The sequence below is a fragment of the Taudactylus pleione genome, unplaced genomic scaffold, assembly GCF_031769625.1.
Source record: "Taudactylus pleione unplaced genomic scaffold, aTauple2 ptg000093l, whole genome shotgun sequence".
Classification (NCBI taxonomy): Eukaryota; Metazoa; Chordata; class Amphibia; order Anura; family Myobatrachidae; genus Taudactylus; species Taudactylus pleione.
Genome location: NW_028284495.1, coordinates 4,914,166 through 4,926,666, shown reverse-complemented (window position 1 = coordinate 4,926,666; position 12,501 = coordinate 4,914,166). Strand labels below are relative to the sequence as shown.

At 44.6% G+C, this 12,501-nt stretch overlaps 1 pseudogene; it reads left to right on the top strand.

Moving 5' to 3' along the window:
- LOC148526806 (uncharacterized) overlaps positions 1-12,212 on the top strand; it is a 62,025-nt pseudogene extending 49,813 nt beyond the window's left edge.
- The last annotated feature ends 289 nt before the right edge of the window (positions 12,213-12,501 follow it).

Below are 12,501 nucleotides of genomic sequence, written 5' to 3'. Positions count from 1 at the left end.
CACATCAGTCTTCTATGCCTGTGAGGGAGTGATCAAGCTGATCGCGCCCCCCACTGGTCATGCGCCAGGCTGAGGGGGCTCACAGAGCCCCCCTCATCAGCGCGCAGCGCTGCTGCAAAACTTTTTTTTTAACCTAAGGGTGTGTGGCCACATCTCCTGTTATTAGGCCAAGCCCACTTTTACCCGGGCCCAACACGGCTCTTGGCGGGCCTGTGCAGGAGGAGTATATTTGAAAAAATGGAACTCAGTATTTGTAATTGTTGACATTCAAGATTGCTGGGTATCTGCTTACCGAAGATGCCTCTGCTGATTCACACACATCCTCTTACTGTGCTCTGCACTTCTCTGTCTCTGCCATAACCTGCACAGATGGATGGACAGGATCCTACTGCACCAAGATCATGAGCAGGTCATATTGCCACAGCTTGCTTTGGCTCCCGATCTCTTGGAATTTTACACCTTTTTGTATTCCTTGATGAAGGCAGTCCGAAGATTTTGAACCTAACTGCAGACCCAACCTATGGATGCAGCATCGTGGTATGGTTTACTGTAGTCAGCCAGCTCTGCATATGACTGGTACCGTGTCTGCTTGTTGCTGTACATTTTGGACTTTGTGCGCCACAGGCAGTCATGGTGCCTGTATAGCTCCACAAAGCCAGTAATAAATTCCGGCTCATGATCCAGAGACATTTCTATTAAAAAGTGAAATATGGACATTTTAATATAATGGACTTATTCTGGCCACTCCCAACAGTGGGGGTGGCCGCTGAGCTGCATTATTGTGCCCCCCAAATAACGGGGACCTTACTGGACTTGTTCACTTGCGGTTCAAATGTTCACTTAATAAAGTTGTTGCTTATTTTAGATGTATATAATTGGCTATGCATAGGGGTGCCCGAAAAAATTTTTATTGACACAATGGCCTTTTCTTTATTTCATTAAAAAACATTATACAATCAAATTTTTTATATAAAAGACCGTTGTGTGAATGAAATCCATACTCAATATCTTAATGGCATATAGTACACAATTACAACATTATTTTTGGGTACACTGGGTGGTAAATCACATTTGCACAGCATCAGGCTTAAAAACACATTATAACATATCTGCTTCTTCCCATATTCTGTACATTGGTTGGCATTACAGGTAAACAACCATATCTGCAATGGAGGGTCAATAGCAGTAAAAAAGCAAAACAGAGTTATCACTTTAAAAAAAAAACCATAAACAACCACATTTGCAGAATTGAATATTTGCACACAGCACATTTTCCCTGAGGACACTCTATGCATATAGAAAAACATTGGGGGGCAGTGGCCATTGCTGGGCAAACTATGGAGGACAGTGTGTTTGTGCAAACATTGGTGATCAGTTTCTGCAGGGCCCAAAAAACAGCCACTATGCATATAGAATAACATTGGTGGCCAGTGGGCCAAATATACATACCAAAATGCTGTCCAATCACCACACAATCGTGTCTGCTGCTCCTCTCATCTCACGATGCCGCTGTAAATGGAACTTGGGCGTGTACAGGAAATTGTCAAATTATGCTGCTCGGACGCTTGGACACATGATGCGTCGCATATGCGAATACACGGCACAATCTGCATACGATTATGATGGATAATATGGGCTGCACGTCTGATCATAAGATATGATATAAGAGCGGCGGGAGCGCGCATCGACTCGTATTCCACCTAAATACTACACGATTTCCACACAATGCGTCATACGAGGCGTCTAAAATCATGCAATCGGCCCGAAATCACGCTAGTGTATGGCCAGCATGAGAGTCAGACCCGGGTTGACAGTCCTTTGTCTATGACCCTGCAATCAACCAGGGTTATTCCCGAGACTTGCAAACCGTGTCAGTGCCCCAGCTTATGTCTGAAACACATAACCTGGGTCTTGATTACCTAAAAGGACTTGATTGGCAGGCACAGTAGCACTTGGAGATGGCATTCCCCTTTCAGACAGGGTTTATGTCTGAAAGGGGTATTAATTATATATATATATATATATATATATATATATATATATATATATATATATATATATATATATATATATATTAGGGGTGTGCACCGGACACTTTTCGTGTTTTGTGTTTCGGTTGTGGATCTGGATCTTTCTTCGTGTTTTGGATCTGGATTGGATTGTCCAAACCGGCCCTTGACTTATGACACAGGTGCACTCTTGGCCCTGCTACTGTGTTGATGCATGTGTGGCTACATCGCACACAAGTCACAAACACAGAAAAAAAATAGTTTTTTATTTTTTGGAGCACTTTGGGGGTTACACCACCCTTTAACAGAATTATGGGACACAGGCGCACGCTTGGCGCTGCTCCTTCATTGATGCACGTGCAGCTACAGTGCACACAATTCACATAGACAGAAAAAAAAAGAGTTTTTTATTTTTTGTGGAGCGCACTTTGAGGGTTACACCACCCTTTACAGACAGACGCACGCTTGTCGCTGCTGCTTTGAGGATGCAGGAGCGGCTACTGCGCACACATTTCACACACAAACACAGAAAAAAAGAATATTATTTTATTTTGGTTGGAGCGCACTTTGGCGGGTTACACCACCCTTTAACAGACAGAAGCATGCTTGTCGCTGCTGCTTTGAGGATGCAGGTGCGGCTACAGCCCACACATTTCACAAAGACAGAAAAAAAAGAAGATTTTTTTATTTTTTGTGGAGTGCACTTTGGGGGTTACACCACCCTTTAACAGACAGATGCATGTTTGTCGCTGCTGCTTTGAGGATGCAGGTGGAATCTAGACGGGATTTGGAACCGGGGACACACTACCTCCATCAATTGTCTAAATCCCACTGCACTAATGGCGGATACCGGATGCACGTCTAACACCAACATAGCAGTCAAGGCCTCAGTTATACGTTTTGCTTCAGGATGACTGCTGTCGTACTTCATCCTCCTCGCTAAGGACTGTTGGAGGGTCAATTGTTTAGTAAAAGTTGTGGTGTTCCTACTTCCTCTCTGGGATGATGAACAACTCCCAGCAGCAGCAACAGCACTAGGAGGAAATGGTTCTTGATCTTTCCCTATTTTATTTTTATCTGAGAAAGTTTGGTCCTCCATTTATGTTATATTGATATATACGTGCGGCTAAGGCGCACACAAACACAGAAAATATTTTTTTATTTTTGTTGGAGACTAGTACACTTTGTGGGTTACACCACCCTTTAAGAAATGAGCCAGCCGGCCGTTTACTTATAGGACACAGGCGCACGCTTGGCACTGCTCCTTTGTTGATGCACGTGCAACCACAGCGCACACAATTCGCAAACAAAGAAAATATTTTTTGATTTTGTTTGGAGTGCCCTTTGGGGGTTACAGCACCCTTTAACAGACAAGCCAGCTGGCCCTTTACTTATGGGACACAGGCGCACGCTTGGCGCTGCTCCTTTGTTGATGCACGTGCAGCCACAGTGCACACAATTCACAAACACAGAAAATATTTTTTTATTTTGTTTAGAGTGCACTTTCGGGGGTTACAGCACCCTTTAACGGTCAAGCAAGCCGGCCCTTTACCTATGACACAGGCGCACGCTTGGCGCTACTTTGTTGATGCACGTGCATCTACTGCGCACACAATTCACAAACACAAAAAAATATATATTTTTATTTTTTTTGGAGTGCACTTTGGGGGTTACAGCACCCTTTAACGGTCAAGCCAGCCGGCCCTTTACCTATGACACAGGCGCACGCTTGGCGCTACTTTGTTGATGCACGTGCGGCTACTGTGCACACAATTCACAAACACAAAAAAATATATTTTTTTATTTTGTTTGGAGTGCCCTTTGGGGGTTACAGCACCCTTTAACGGACAAGCCAGCTGGCCCTTTACTTATGGGACATAGGCGCACGCTTGGCGCTGCTCCTTTGTTGATGCACGTGCAGACACAGTGCACACAATCACAAACACAGAAAATATTTTTTTATTTTGTTTGGAGTGCCCTTTGGGGATTAAAGCACCCTTTAACAGACAAGCCAGCCGGCCCTTTACTTATGGGACACAGGCGCACGCTTGGCACTACTTTATTGATGCACGTGCGGCTACTGCGCACACAATTCACAAACACAGAAAAAATATTTTTTTTTGCACTTTGGGGGGAGCACCCCTGATGGACAGAGCACCCCCTGGACAACACTACAGCACCCCTTTAGGACTGGAACACTGCACAGGACTTTGGAGTGGACACAGCCCCTATGGACAACTGACTGCACAACACAGTCCAGCCAGCCCCTATGGACTTTGGAGGAGTGGACACAGCCCCTAAGGACAACAGCACAGCACAACACAGCCAGCCCCTATGGACTTTGGAGGAGTGGACACAGCCCCTATGGACAACTGCAGCACAGCACAACACAGCCAGCCCCTATGGACTTTGGAGGAGTAGACACAGCCCCTATGGACAACAGCAGCACAGCACAACACTACACTACACTACACAGCCCAGCCAGCCCTAACTCCCACCCTCCCTCTTCACTGTCCACAGCCGAGTGAGAAAATGGCGCCGACGCGGGTACCTTATATAGAATCCAAAACCCACGAGACCCGGAAGGCGGGATGATGACATTTTGCCTCGATTTCAGATCCGAGTCAGGCGGCAAAAGTTGAGCCTAAATCGGATCGGCCTCGGATCGGGGGGGCTCGGGGGGGTTCGGATTTCAGAAATCCGAACCCGCTCACCCCTAATATATATATATATGAACAATAAGTATTGCACACTCACAGTGAATGTAAGGTGGTGGGTGCTCAGTTATAAATAAATAATAGCAGCATCTCCATAAAAAGGAACGACCAGCACACCTTCATATAAATGCAAAGTATTCTGTATTGTGCATGTTTAAGTAAAGCATATCAGCTTCCATAAACGTACCTTCAGTCATATATTAAAGTGCATAGTGCAAAAAAGCTTATACTTCACAGACTTCACAGGGACCATATGGAGCCATCGTTTTAAAGCAAGGGCAGCCCGACGGCCGTTTTGGTGCTTAGCAGCACCGTCATCACGGGGCACAACACCAACCAAGGTGTATAACCAGAGCAAGAATATATAAAGTGCACATTTAATAATATGTGACCCAATTGAGAAAGTACTAGAAAAAATATTTCTTTCAGTTTTATCACTTGTTCGTTCTCTTGTTAACAGATCACGTCTGTTCACTTTAAAGCATTTAGTAAATGCCGCTTGGATGTCTTTATTATAAAGATGTGCGCCGACCCTCGTGTTTTGGTTTCGGTTTTGGATCTGGATCTACCCTGGTTTTGGATCTGGATTGGTTTTGCCAAAACCTCACCTCCGTGTTTTGTCTTCGTGTTTTGATTTTGGATCTGGATTTTTTCTTAAAAAATCATAAAAACAACTAAAATCACATAAAATGGGCCTATTTTTGTTCCTACAGTATAATTAACCTCAATAACATTTATTTCCAGTAATTTCCAATCAATTTTGACCACTTCACAATATTATTTGCTTCATCTAGTTAAGGCCAAAAGGTTGCATCCAGCTAGCTGGCTGACTAAGCTAAGTGATATAGTGGGTGGCACTAACATGTTGCAGATCAGCTTCCAATTTCCAACACGGATACAGTGTGTTATACAGTGTGGGTTGGATACACCAATAGTGCACTTACTGTGACAGCAGTGTCGGCAGAGCTGAGTTGATGATGGTGTCCTCCTCAGTACATGGAATGGCAGTGCTGCGGTGCTGGCATTGTCCTCAGTGAAGGGTACCGGTGATGTCAGCAGTGCAGGGGTGCCAGCAGTGTCTTTAGTGCAGGTCTGCTGGCTGTGTCAGCAGTGCGGGGGTGCCAGCGGTGTTTTTAGTGCAGATTTGCTGGCTGTGTCGGCAGTGCAGGAGTGCCAGTGGTGTCCTCATTGCAGGTTTGCTGACTGTGTTGGCAGTGCGGAGGTGTTCTCAATGCATGCTGCCGGCGGTGTCGGCAGAGCGGGGGTGCCAACTGTGTCCTCAGTGCATGTTTGCTGACTGTGTCGGCAGTGCAGGGGTGCTGGAGGTCTCCACAGTGTGGGAGTGTTGGCAGTGTCGACAGTGTGGGGGCCGCTGACGGTGTCCTCAGTACATTGGGCAGCAGTGCCGGAGTGTCGACAGTGGTGGTGTTGGCAGCGGGGGATGCTGCCAGTGGGGGTGCCGGCAGTATCGGCAGCGGGGGCTGCCGGCGGCGGGGATGATGGGCGCCATCTTCTTTTTCTTCTTTTGTGCTGTTTTCAATGGGTTTAACGCTGATTGGCTGAGAGCCGTGACAGACTGCTCTCTCAGCCAATCAGTATTAAGGCCGCTGAAAACAAAGCCTCGCAACTCGAAAGAGGGGTCGCGAGGTTTTGCCTCGGGTCAGGGATCCGGGGCAGGCAGGGAGATCTGAGCTGCGCTTGGAACGCCCCGTATCTCCCAAATTCGGGTGGGTTTGGATCTCTCAGATCCGAACCCGCTCATCTCTACTTTATTATCATATCCACATTGTGAAAATGTATTCCCCATATCAGTCAAGGCTTTGGATAAATTAGATCAATCCGAGATGATTCTAGTCACTCGAACATCTGAGAATATGGTAATCCTCTCTTTAGTGGTGATGGGTGAAAACTGTTGGCTGCCAGCAGGGTGTTTTTATTGGTCGACTTGGTGTAGACAGTGGTGACAAACTGTCCAGAAGAGATATCAACAGTTACATCTAAATAGATAATCTGTTTATTACTAAAATTCAATGTGAATTTAATCTCGTTACTGACACTGTTTAGCTCTTCCAAAAAATTAAGTAATATATATAACACTCACTTTGCAAAAAAAGAACCAGTACTCACGTTTAGATGAACAAAGACAGGTTTATTCACTTGGTCCTAAGAAACAGACAACAGCAGCAGCTTTTGTTTTCTGTATCTTTGGACCATGTGAATAAACCTATCTTTGTTCATCTAAACATGAGTGGTAGTTCTTTTTTTACTTTTCCTTGCTGGGAAAGTGAGTATTTATATGACCATATTTTTAGGATCTTGCACCTCCTATGCAGCGCTTTAGAGAGAATATTTGGCTGTTCACATCAGCCCCTGCCCCAATGGAACTTACAATCTATATTCTTTATTTCATGTACAGGTGTGTCCTGTAGCCACGAGCGTTGATAAGCACACTGCGTTCACACCCGCGCCTACCTAGGATTGCATGGTGTGATGACAGTGCACGTCGTAGCGTAGAGTAGCATGATGCGTGCGTACGTTTGTAGCGCGATCGGCAAAGATGTAGCAGGACACATCTGTATAGTACATGCACACACATGGGTTATTTTTTGTTTGGAGCCAATTAACCTACCAGTATATCCTTAAAACATTTTACAATGTATTACTAATCATAAATGCAAAGTACTGTCAAAATGATTTTCACAATAACATAAGATGAAAAAACATTGCATCATCATATCTTACCAACGGGTCTATTTGTGAATGTTTATGAATGTTTGCACAAGAGAAGGGGCTTTTTTCAATTTATTAGCAGGTTATCACCAGAGAAGGCAGAGTTTTCTTAACTTGCATTTCTTACCTCTGTCCCAAAAACCTCTATTAGAGATGAGTGATGCAGTTATATTCAGTTCTTTCTACCAAATTAGCACAAGTTCAGATTTATCTAAAACACGTGAGAACCTCATAGCCCAAAAAATTAAGTTTTTGAGATCTGAATGCAACCAAGGAGAACCGAACCGCTCATCTCTAACCTCTATAGGATCTAAGGTTTCTATAATTTAGTAAGCTATAAAAAGTTTTGTTTTTTATTAGTATGTAAAGCCTTCTTGACAGTGGCATAAATATAGAGGGTGCAGGCCCACTGGCCCAGCAAGCAACCCACTGCACACTGCAGACTTTTTTTTTCTATTTCCCACTGTTTATATAAAGTCCGCTGACCAGGGCAAATGCTGGACAAGAGGGGAGGGCTTTGTGTCACTCACTGACATTGTCCGGCCTCCACCCGAGGCGCAGAGCTACTGGTCTTGTGAGATGATGACTTCATCATCTCGTGAGTCTCTCTCTTCTTTGGACAGCAGGCAGGGACTGGTTGTGGGAGGGTCGTGTGATACAGCAGGCAGTGGCTTCGGAGTGGTGCCAGTGTTTAAAGGAGTGACTATCCGTAAGTGAAACAAATTGTGCTGCTGCAGCTGCTGACAGTCTGCTAGTATATCATTTCTTTATGAATATAATATGTCCATTGACATTATGTATATTATATACAATAACATAGCTATATACAGTGTATACATATATATATATATATATATATATACAGTCAGGTCCATAAATATTGCCACCCACTTTTTAAGTGGCCAAAAGTAATGGGACTATCAACTCAAAAGCTATTTCATGGACAGGTGTGGGCTATTCCCTCGTTATTTCATTATTATTTAAGCAGGTAAAAGGTCTGGAGTTGATTCTAGGTGTGACATTTGCATTTGGAATCAGTTGCTGTCAACTCTCAATATGAGATCCAAAGAGCTGTCACTATCAGTGAAGCAAGCCATCATTAGGCTGAAAAATCAAAACAAACCCATCAGAGAGATAGCAAAAACATTAGGTGTGGCCAAATCAACTGTTTGGAACATTCTTAAAAAGAAAGAATGCACCGGAGAGCTCAGCAGCACCAAAAGACCCGGAAGACCACGGAAAACAACTGTGGTGGATGACAAAAGAATTATTTCCCTGGTGAAGAAAAACACCTTCACAACAGTTGGCCAAATCAAGAACACACTCCAGGAGGTAGATGTATATGTGTCAAAGTCAACAATCAAGAGAAGACTTCACAAGAGTGAATATAGAGGGTTCACCGCAAGATGCAAACCATTGGTGAGACAGAAAAACAGGAAGACCAGATTAGAGTTTGCCAAACAACATCTAAAAAAGCCATTACAGTTCTGGAACAACATCCTATTGACAGATGAGACAAAGATCAACTTGTACCAGAGTGATGGGAAGAGAAGAGAAGGAAAGGAACTGCTCATGATCCAAAACATACCACCTCATCAGTGATGCATGGTGGTGGTAGTGTCATGGCGTGGGCATGTATGGCTGCCAATTGAACTGGTTCCCTTGTATTTATTGATAATGTGACTGCTGACAAAAGCAGCAGAATGAATTCTGAAGTGTTTCGGGCAATATTATATGCTCATATTCAGTCAAATGCTTCAGAACTCATTGGACAGCGCTTCACAGTGCAGATGGACAATGACCCAAAGCATACTGCAAAAGCAACCAAAGAGTTTTTTAAGGCTAAAAAGTGGAATGTTATGCAATGGCCAAGTCAATCCCCTGACCTGAATCCGATTGAGCATGCATTTCACTTGATGAAGACAAAACTGAAGGGAAAATGCTCCAAGAACAAGCAGGAACTGAAGACATTTGCAGTAGAGGCCTGGCAGAGCATCACCAGGGATGAAACCAAGCGTCTGGTGATGTCTATGCATTCCAGACTTCAGGCTGTAATTGCCTGCAAAGGATTTGCAACAAAGTATTAAAAAGTGAAAGTTAGATTTAGGATTGTTTAGTTTGTCCCATTACTTTTGGCCCCTTAAAAAGTGGGAGGCACATATAGAAACTGTTGTAATTCCTACACCGTTCACCTGATTTGGATGTAATTACCCTCAAATTAAATCTGAAAGTCTGCAGTTAAATCACATCTTGTTTGTTTCATTTCAAAGCCATTGTGGTGGTGAATAGAGGCTAAAATATGAAAATTCTGTCAATGTCCCAATATTTATGGACCTGACTGTATATAAAATTATATAATATATATGTATATATGTATATAGTGCAGTAAATATATGTGTAGATATTCCCTCCTCTTAGGGACTGGAGGCGCTTTTGCAAGCTGCTGAGGGGAGCAGAGTCAGCAACAGAAATCTTGGTGAATGATACACTCTCTTTGGGGACCCCCATCTGTCTGCATAAGGTACAGGCCAATCAGCTTAAAAGTCTTTTTTCTCACCTATATGGTGGTTTTTCTGCAACGGGGAACCTCTGAAGAATTTGAGCTTCACTGGGCAGCATCTTCAGCTGGTATTCACTATTCATGTAGATCACACTGTCTGGAAGATGCCTATTTATGTAGAAATATAACTGATATCATCATCATAACCAGATAATGTATAGTAACAGGAGCGTTTGTGCAGGGCAAAATGTGAATTCCCTAATCAAACAATTTCTGTGTCTTTCCAGGCCCACGTGTTACTCCAGACCTCCCTATGTCTCTCCATCCCCTGGCACCCTGTGGTTCTCCAGACTCCCTGTGTCTCTCCATCTCCATACCTCCATGTCTCTCTTCAGGACCCCCAGTGACTCTCCATACCCAGGCCCAACTGTAGCTCTCAGCCTCATTCCCCCTTCCCCAGTGTGTCTCTCAAACCCATTCTCTCAGACCCAGTGTATGTCTCTCAGACCCATTCCCTCAGACCCAGTCTGTGTCTCAGCCTCATTCCTCAGCCCCAGTGTGTCTCAGGCTCATTCCCTAGACCCAATGAGTCTCTGCCCCATCCCCCCAACCCAGTGTGTCTCTCAACCCCATTCCCTCAGACCCAGGCTATGTCTCAGTCCCAGTGTGTGTAAGCCTCATTCCCCACAGCCCCAGTGTGTGTCTCAACCCCATTCCCCAGCCCCGGTGTGTGTCCGCCTCATTCCCCCCAGCCCCAATGTGTGTCTCAGTCCCAGTGTGTGTCTCAGTCCCAGTGTATGTCTCAGCCTCAATGTGTGTCAGCCTCATTCCGCCCAGCCCCAGTGTGTGTCCCAACCCCATTCCCCAGCCCCAGTGTGTGTCTCAGTCCTGTGTGGCCCAGCCCCAATGTGTGTCTGCCTCATTCCCCCAGCACCTGTGTGTCTCAGCCCATGTGCCCCAGCCCCAATGTGTCAGGCTCATTACCAGCAGCCCCAGTGTTTGTCTCAACTTTACCCCTCCATCCCCTTGTGCAGCCGCTGCCACCGCAACTTACCTGCAGCTGCTCTCTTTGGCTGTCAACTGCTTCCCTCGGCTGTGGGTCACTGTGCAGGATGCTGTCCCAGAGGTGGGAAATCAGGCCGGGCTGCAGAGGAGCTGGACGCAGTGGACAGAGGCAGAGCGATCAGTGGAGACTGACAGGCTCTGCAAAGGCTTGTGGGAGGACCTGCTGCGGCTGCGTAGTGGCTCTCCCGTAACCCTTTTTTTTTACCAGTAGCTGTAGAGCTTAGCACCAATCTCGGCAGCGGGGGTGGGTAAGTGTTGGGCGGCTGCCAGCCAATGTTGGGACTGGCCCAGCAGGAACCGAGCCGGTGTCCCAGCGGCCCAATCCGCACCTGATGGTGGTGAAGTGCTGGAGAAGCAGTCAAGATTTCACTTTTACCCTCTCACCCTATGAAGGTGGGCAGCAAAATGTGCAATGTTGGGGTACCACCATTCTTGGTTATACTGTATGGGCACACATCACCAAGAATTGAAGCCTTTCCAAATTCACCATTACTCTTTGCAGGTTATAAAGTAATGTCATCTCAAGAAGCAGGGGCATAACTAGAACTTTGTGGACCCCGTAGCAAAATCTTGTACGGGCCCCTCCCCCCACACCTAAATATATTTAAGTTGAGAGCCAACTCATCTAGGAGGTACCCACAATTGTTACGCTTAATCACAATTAACCTGCGTTAAAAAATTACAGTGACATGACAAATGTTTACCCCTTCCTGATTTTTTCTATCTGCATATTTGTCACACATAATTGTCTCAGATCTTCAAAGAAAACTGAATATAAGATAAAAACAATCTGGGTAAAAACAACATACATTTTTTAAATGATCATTTAATTTATTGAAGAAAACAAGTTATCCAATACCTATATCACCCATCTGAAAATGAATTCTCCCCTAAACTTAATAACTGATTGCCTCACTTTTAGCAGCAACAACTGCAACCAAACACACTGGGATCAGTCTCTCACATCATTGTGGATAGAATTGGCCCAATCTTGTTTGCAGAATTGCTTTAATTACAGTGTGAACTGTTTAATGCCCTGCCACAGCATCTCTGGATTAAAGTCAGGACTTTGACTAGGACAGTCCAAATTATTTATTTTGCTTATGTTTCACATATGGACTTGCTCTTGTGCTTTAGTTTGTTGTCTTGCTGAATAATCCTATTGCGCTTGAGCTTCAGGGCATGGACTGATGGCCGGGCATTATCCTTTTGATTTTTCTCTTATTGGAATTCTTTTGATGGCGGCATTCTGTACTTGTTGAGACCTTTTATCCAACTGCACATTACTGGAAAGGTTCTACAGTATGTACTGTAAGAGATGTTTAGATTCAACAGGATTGCCAGTAATCAAGCCTTATTGTATCTAGTCTAATTCAACCCAATTATCCATACAACTTAATTCAAGTACAACTACTGTGGCAATTACTATTATACACAAGGAAAGTAGATTTGGATAATATTTTTCCTACAATAAATGAAA